This window comes from Protopterus annectens, chromosome 5.part0, assembly GCF_019279795.1.
Source record: "Protopterus annectens isolate FY-2018-M chromosome 5.part0, PAN1.0, whole genome shotgun sequence".
Taxonomy (NCBI): domain Eukaryota; kingdom Metazoa; phylum Chordata; order Ceratodontiformes; family Protopteridae; genus Protopterus; species Protopterus annectens.
Window position 1 is genome coordinate 1,875,870,276 of NC_056735.1, and position 7,500 is coordinate 1,875,877,775.

General features: G+C 34.1%; 1 protein-coding gene across 1 annotated transcript in view; it reads left to right on the forward strand.

Moving 5' to 3' along the window:
- The window catches only part of DGKH (diacylglycerol kinase eta), a 1,992,493-nt gene that overhangs the window by 1,105 nt on the left and 1,983,888 nt on the right, over positions 1-7,500 (forward strand). The window lies entirely within an intron of this gene.

A 7,500-nucleotide genomic window follows, 5' to 3' on the forward strand; every position in this document is an offset into this window, starting at 1 on the left:
TTGAATTGTGTTTGAAATGGCTCTTATATGCGCTAGATTAAAAAGAAACCACTAAAAGATAACTAGGCACAGGAATTGTGTTTTCTGGAGCATGTTGGTGTTTCTTTTGAAAGTGACTGATGGCAGTTGGCATCTTGTCTGAATGTATAAATGACAGTTGTGCATAATAATTGAATTTAAAAGAACCGTAATGGTTGAATGCACACTGTAATGAGAATCGGAGTTAATGCTGCTGAGAATGGAGTTATTGCCACAGTGCTGCCTTCATATTTCAATTCAGCCTCTTTTATTATTTACCTTGTTTAAGAAGCCACATCATTTGGCAATATTCATTAGAAAACCCCTAAGCAGTTTAAAGTGAGGACTGTCTCAATGAGAATTTCTCATTATCTTAGAAAACGTATAATTTAAGTTACACAGATTATTTTGTGCAGATGGACTGTGATAAGTGAACAGCAACAGCACGTGTAAAACATTTTGTCTGTCTCAATCTTTCTGTGCAAGTATGTATTTTGATGTGTGAAACAAGATATAGATCACAACAGGTGTGTTGTATGAGGCAAGAAACAAAGCCTGTTACAGTCCACCACTGACAAGTCACTGAAATAGTATACATAGTTAAAGTGCTGGTGTTTGTCTTTTGGTTTAACTGTGAATACATACTTGAATGTTTGTATTTTTATTTATTTATTTTTTGTAGCACAGATTGCATATTTTAAAACTTGTTTACTAAAGTATTCATTTGTTGTGTTGGTCGTTTTCCTTTCAGAATTTGACATGAGATATTCCCATTTTTGTTTTGTTAAACATGACTGAGCCCCTTCCATGCTTTCTTTGGAGATCATACTGTTACATTTTTAAATTGTCAAGTTCATCTCTTCTTGATGAAGCTTGGTGCATTTCTGAGAGTAAAGGAGAGAACGTTTCAATAAGTGTCAATTGTAAAAGTGAGAAATAATTGTTATACACATTAACATGGCAATTTAGAAGTATTCCTAGATGTCAAGTGCATTAGGGAAAAGTCACCAGCTATATAGAAAGATTTGCTACAAGTTTAGATGCTGAGTTTTCCTTGGATTGACTTTGTTTTGCAGTTTAGAAGAGAAAAAAAAACATTATTATCTATCTGACTGCAAGACTGAGTTATTCTAGGGAAATCTATGGCTTCTTAAAGGTTTCTGTTCATAACCTGGATAATATATCTTTTTTCTAAATATTATTTATTATTCTAGATGAGTAATATTTTAAATGATACCCAGCATCAATGCCATTACAAAAATGTATTGCTTTTGTTTCTCCTGCAATGCCCCCTACCCTGTGTGACACTCTGTATACACAACCTATGACCTATTTAGAAAAATAAATGCAAGGTTTTTCCTCAGGTCGCTGCTAAATGTTAACTTAGCAACTGTTTTCTGTATGCGTCTGTTGACTAATCTATGCAAATCAATGTTTTGCTTTAAAAGACTTATTTCTTCTAACTACACACAGCCATAAGAAGATACAAAGTTCCCCAAAGCATATGTCATAATTAGTAGAGACTATATCTGCCTTCTTACAAAATAATCCACTTAATTAAGCATCAGGTGTTAGCACACTATAAATCCAGTAGGTAGTGCCTGCAGTATGAGTAAAGCTGCCTAAATCCTTTAGTTTTATCACTGTAAAGTTAAGCTTACATCACTGCATAATGAATTCTTTGCTTTGGTTATCTTGTTGGTACATGTCAGAAAGCATTGTGGGAATAGCAAACAATACCAGCATGGAAGTTTATAAGGACCATAAAATGTTGTAAACTTAACAAGCTAATTTAGATAAAACCTGTCAATAGCAGACTAAGGGAAGAATGTATGGAAACTATTTATAGAAATCAAAATAGTGTATCGTCAATGTGTTTTGTTTAACTTGAGTTGGAAAAGAAGGGCTAGTATGTTTCGCTGGGCAGTTGACCTTTAAACAACTGGGATTTGTGCCTGATTTTAAGCTGATTATGTGTTGCTCAGTTCGGATAAGCTCTGTTTATAATGCAGGAAACAAGCTGGTGTCTAAATTCCATTTCTTCTTCTATGAAAGAGTTTGGATGGCATTGACTATAGTGCTGCAGCGTGAATCCCTTTATCTAATGTATGATCTTTCTGCTACTTTTTTATATATGATGTTTGTGTCCAGCATGAACTGCTTTTCTTGGAACTGGTATGGTCGGGAGATAAAAACTAATTCCAAAGCTGGTGATTAACTTTGCTTTGTCCATTCCATAGCGTTAAGATTTTTTTGTAATGTTCAGCTTAACTATGCATGTTCTAGGGTGGCAGGTAATGGATAAATAGAATGTGGACAGAGAAATGAATGCACTTATGTTGGCTCTCCACTAAGAGGGCAAATATAGTACTGGTTGATTGCAAATGGTGCTGAATGTGGCATATAACAGGCATTTGGCATGTATACATATGCACACAAATTACTATGAAAAATTATGTTTATGTTGGCAAATATTTTATCATGGTGTTTATGACATCAACATACAGTTAGGCAGTGTGTTAGATTTATACTAAGTGAAGCAACAAGCAGGCCCATGGAAACTGAGGAAAAAGAATACTTCCTGCCACCTAGATGAACTCAAGTGCTGACCTATAAACTTTATTTTTAACCTACTGCTAACAGAAATGAGTTGTGTATATCATGGATGTGGTCTTGTATACTGTGTAAACAAGGAAGCATAATCAGAAACAGATTTTTTGTGTATTTACAGTGCAAAACAAAAAATACAGTCCCTGTAAATGAGGCTACTTTTGCAACATTGTTTCCCAGTCTTTTTAGCAATATAAACAAAAACTTTGGACAGTTTTCTTTCTTTTTTTTAATACAAGAAACTGAAAATACTTCACTACCTAACTACATGAAATTAGATTTTGTAACATAACCATTTTAAAATATCTCTGTTTAGGCGAATAGACATTCTGTTTGATTACATTTTTTGAATTCTAGTTCCTGCAAAACACCATTAATATAGTGAGTTATTCAACTACATTGCAAGTTTTCCTATTTATTAATGTATATGTGCTTAAAGTTTTGTTGAGTTCATATTGTAAAAGATGAGAAGAATCCAGTATCCAGAGTAATTCCCCAACTGTTGAGCTCATATGAGCAACCTGTATATTTTTCATGCATGGCTTATACTAACTAGTTTAAGTATAACAAGATGTCTATCTGAATGAGTCCTCCATTCATACCTCTCATCCTCTTACAGCAAGAAATCTGGACAAATCCATAAATAAAAGTGGGACAAAGGACAGTTTTTAAATATTGCTCTTACAAAAGTTGATAGAATAACAGATTTTGCATTGGCATGAATTTTCTGAAGGTTATAAAGTATGAAACTGAAATATCTGTCATTATTTTCTAACTTCATTTTTTAATTATGTGCCACTAATTTGCCAGAAAACCACAATTTTATGAAAAGCAGATCAAAAATATGAGGTGAAAATCTGGACCTTCTACCTCCATTTATTTTGCATTTGCTGGTGGTGCAAATGTCAGCAGGTTGTTACTGTTTTGTAGGAACTTTTTGTACTGCTTGGTGCAATAAATAAAAACAGCTATTACTGTTAGATATGATTTATTTATATATAATGTATAATGGAATAACTGATTCAGAGAAGTAAATCAGTTACAAAAATCCAACAAAAATGATACTGTGGAGTTTAATTTGTGGTAAAGCAAACAAAATACGGAAGAAACAAACCACCAAGGGAGAAAATGTCAAACAAAAAAAACATTTGTTTATTGTACACACTGTTAAGCGCTTTCAGCCTCTTTGGCCTTCATCGGAACATCACTAATAATAAAACGAGCCATTTAAATAACCTTTCCCTTGTCACATGACTGTCCTCATTGTCCGAATAACTGCAATAAAAACTACTTCCTTAAAAAATTATATTTTAAAGTTTTTTTTCTTTAAGAAGGAACATATATATATATATATATATATATATATATATATATATACATAACATAATAAATCTCATGAAACATTCTGTAAAAATGTTATAGTGTGTGAGTAAATAAATAAATAAAATAAACAAAACTATTTACTTATTTGTATTTATTTACATTGTTTCTATTCAGAGTCCTGGTCAACTGTGTGAATAAAACAGAATATGTCACGTTAACTCTCTTAACTTCTAATTCATTGTCTCTGTTCCCATCAGAGGAACCACCAACATGGACTGTAAGTGTGAAACTACATTTTTTTGAAGTTAAGGCAAACAAGCCAAGAGTGTTTCCCCAATGCATTCACTCTGTTTTTGACTTTAATTGCATACTGATACTCATAAATTCTTTTCTTGAGCTCTGTTAGTTTTGCCTGTATAAAATGCCTCACAGTTGTCACACTTGGCAAAATATACCACATACTTTGAATTACATGTGAAAAAAAAACTGGTACAGGTAATTTCTTTCTTGTCCTAACGTCAGTGGACTTTCCAAAATATACCCGCACTGGTTGCAATTGTAGCATCTATATCTGCCCCTTTTCTTTTGATCACCCTGATCTTTAACTCCTCTTTTCAAAAGTGCTGTAATATTCTTAGCTTTTTTGTTGGTAATAAAACAAGGTTTGTCACCCACTACTCCTTTAACTTCTTTGTTCACTTCCAATATTCTCCAATTATTATAAATAACTTTCCTAATAGCTGTAATGCATAAAGTGAACACTAAAGGCATTGAAAATGACCAATATCAAGACTGACTGTTGGCACTATTATTTTTGTTTTTATTCTCACTCCCACTGACTTGTTCAGAAATCTGATGCACTGTATCCCTAGGGTATCCCCTGTTAACAAATCTCTTATGTAATGCTGATCTTAAGTGGTCTATGTTTTCTGTCGTGGTAGTCAGTCTCTCAAGCCTAACTAACTGGCCTTTGACTACATTGTGTTTAGTGTAAGTCAGGTGCATGCCAGAGCAATGTAAAAAAAGCATTGCTGGACACATTTGTATAACTGATGATGGTTGTCAAGTGCTTGTCACCGATGTTCTTGTGTATTTCCAAGTCCAAATAACAAATCCTAGTGGTATCACAACGATACGAGAATCTTAAAAAATTCGTAATAGTGTTCATATTTTTAATAAAAATCTCAAGTTCTTAAACATATCACTCACGTATATAAAACAAGTCATCAATGAAACATTGATAAGAATTCATCCTGTCACATCCTTTTAGCAAAGGAAGAATGTGGGTTTCCCAATAATCCATTAATAAACTGATGCAATTGGAGCCCATATGGACCTGAATTATAACACCTCTTATTTGATTGTAATGTTTACCCTCAAAACTAAAAAAATATTAGACAAAATGTCCAACAATATCATTGTCCTTGCCAAATAGCATTTGATTGCCTCACAGGTAATGAAGAGGTACTCCATTTGGGGTAATGCCCAATATGTGATGAGTCTGATCATTTTTGTTATTCCACAAAAACAGTGGCAACAAATAGAAAATGAATATAGTGAAAACTATTCTTTTTTTCTGGAATGCAAAACAAACTAAAATAGCAGGTATTGTAGAAATAAAAATAAAAATGATGCAGTATTAAAAGGGAGCGTAATATCAGTGTAACCTGAGGAGCATGTGAGAAATCCGAATGTTTACTAACTGTACAAGTTAAACCCACTTTGGGGATCATCTTCTAAAAAATTTCTATTGTGAGGGCAGGATGTAAGAGTTGTTCTGGGGCATCTCTTCATGTAAAGTGATAAAGTCAAAAATAGAAAGCATTCACTGAGAACACGAACCATTGTAAATAATTCAGTAGTACATTATACTTGTCACTGCATTATTGATAAGTGCTACATTTAGACAGACAACACGTAGCTTGTAATGTAAAGAGGATGCACATCTGATGCTGATCGGTGCTTAACAGAAACAGGCACAGCAAAGCTGAGAGGATCGAAGTAACTGCTTTGCAGGTGCATGTTTTCATACAGAGTTCTTTAACCAAATTGCATATATAAATGAATACACTACTAAACAAAGTTCCTTCTATTAAATGAGACTCCAAAGAGACAAAAACAAATGTTAGTCTTCGTAACTGCCAAGAAAGGGAATTGATGCATTTTCCTGTTCCTGGTAGTTGCATGTAGTTGTTTTGGATTGTGACGTTTGTGTTTAAACAGTATTTTTCTTGTTCCTTGTTGTACTTTACTTTTTGTCTGGGTTCATTTTTGAGCTGGATTTGTTTTTTCACTATTACTATATTAGAGCAGGGACACCAGGTGTGAAATACAAGGGTGGCTGGTGACATCCCAGAGAGGCTATTAACTAAATAAAGTTTTCATTAGTATTCAAGATGCATGTATATTTCAAAAGACACAACACAAAGATCAAAATGACCATTTCAGAGGTGAAAGACATCTGTGTGAACAAAAAACACCATGACTCAATATGGTATGGGGAAGGATGAAGACAATATAATATACCAGCTAAGTAAAGACATTTGAAAAGCTGTGGATGACCTAGACGGAAGCAAAGAAAACAGTCTGAGTATTGTACATGCTGTTAGGATTAATTATAAAATCGTTAATAGATAATTAGTACAGTTTATATGACAGCTAATAGTGAGCAGTTGTTTACTGAACACAGTATACCAACAATGTATCTGCTATCAGCATAACTGGCTAAGATGCAAGATGGGAAATTAGACATAGCTACATTTTACCCAAGGAAGGGTGTGGGGCTTCCTTTATACCCCATGTGGGGGCTGTGCTATTCTAAATATGAGGCCATCATTATTATTGAAAGACAAGACATGGTATCACTCAAACTGCACATTTACCTTATTTCCTCTGCAGTTCTGAGTTTAGCACATTTAAACCCCAAAATATTGTTGGGGTTGCCATAATGGATAAGGTGTCTGCCTTACAGACACAAGGTAGAGGGTATGATTCTCACCTTTGGAAAGCATGGTTAGCTTAAAAAAGCTCCTTGACATTCTTAGCCTTGTCATTGCCTATGACTGAATTTGGAGTTGGTATAATGGTTAAGTGTTTACCCCACAGACGCAAGGTACAAGGTTTGATTCTCATTTGTTTGTTTATTGTTTCATGCTTGGTACCACTGTACAGCGGTCACCTGCAATGTATTCTTTGAGCCCATCAACTTTCTGAAGGATATTAACAATTTATGTGATAAAATGTCTCTACATAGGGTGGCCTAGCTTCAGATAATGCAAAATATTGACTGATGGATTCTCTTGCGTCTTGGAAATTCATGTCTTCAGTTTACTTAGAGACATTGATGGTAAAGATTATACCAAATAAACCCTCTGCCCCCATACGTCTCAACTGTCCCTGATTGTGCAGAATGTTCCTGGTGTGATTTTTCCTCATACTTTGGCTATATCCCTCATTACAGTTATTGATTTTTCTGGTAAACTGCTGAAGATTACAGTAAGTCAGTAATGCTAGGCGTTAGGGTTTAATACTTCTTATCTTCCAGAAAGT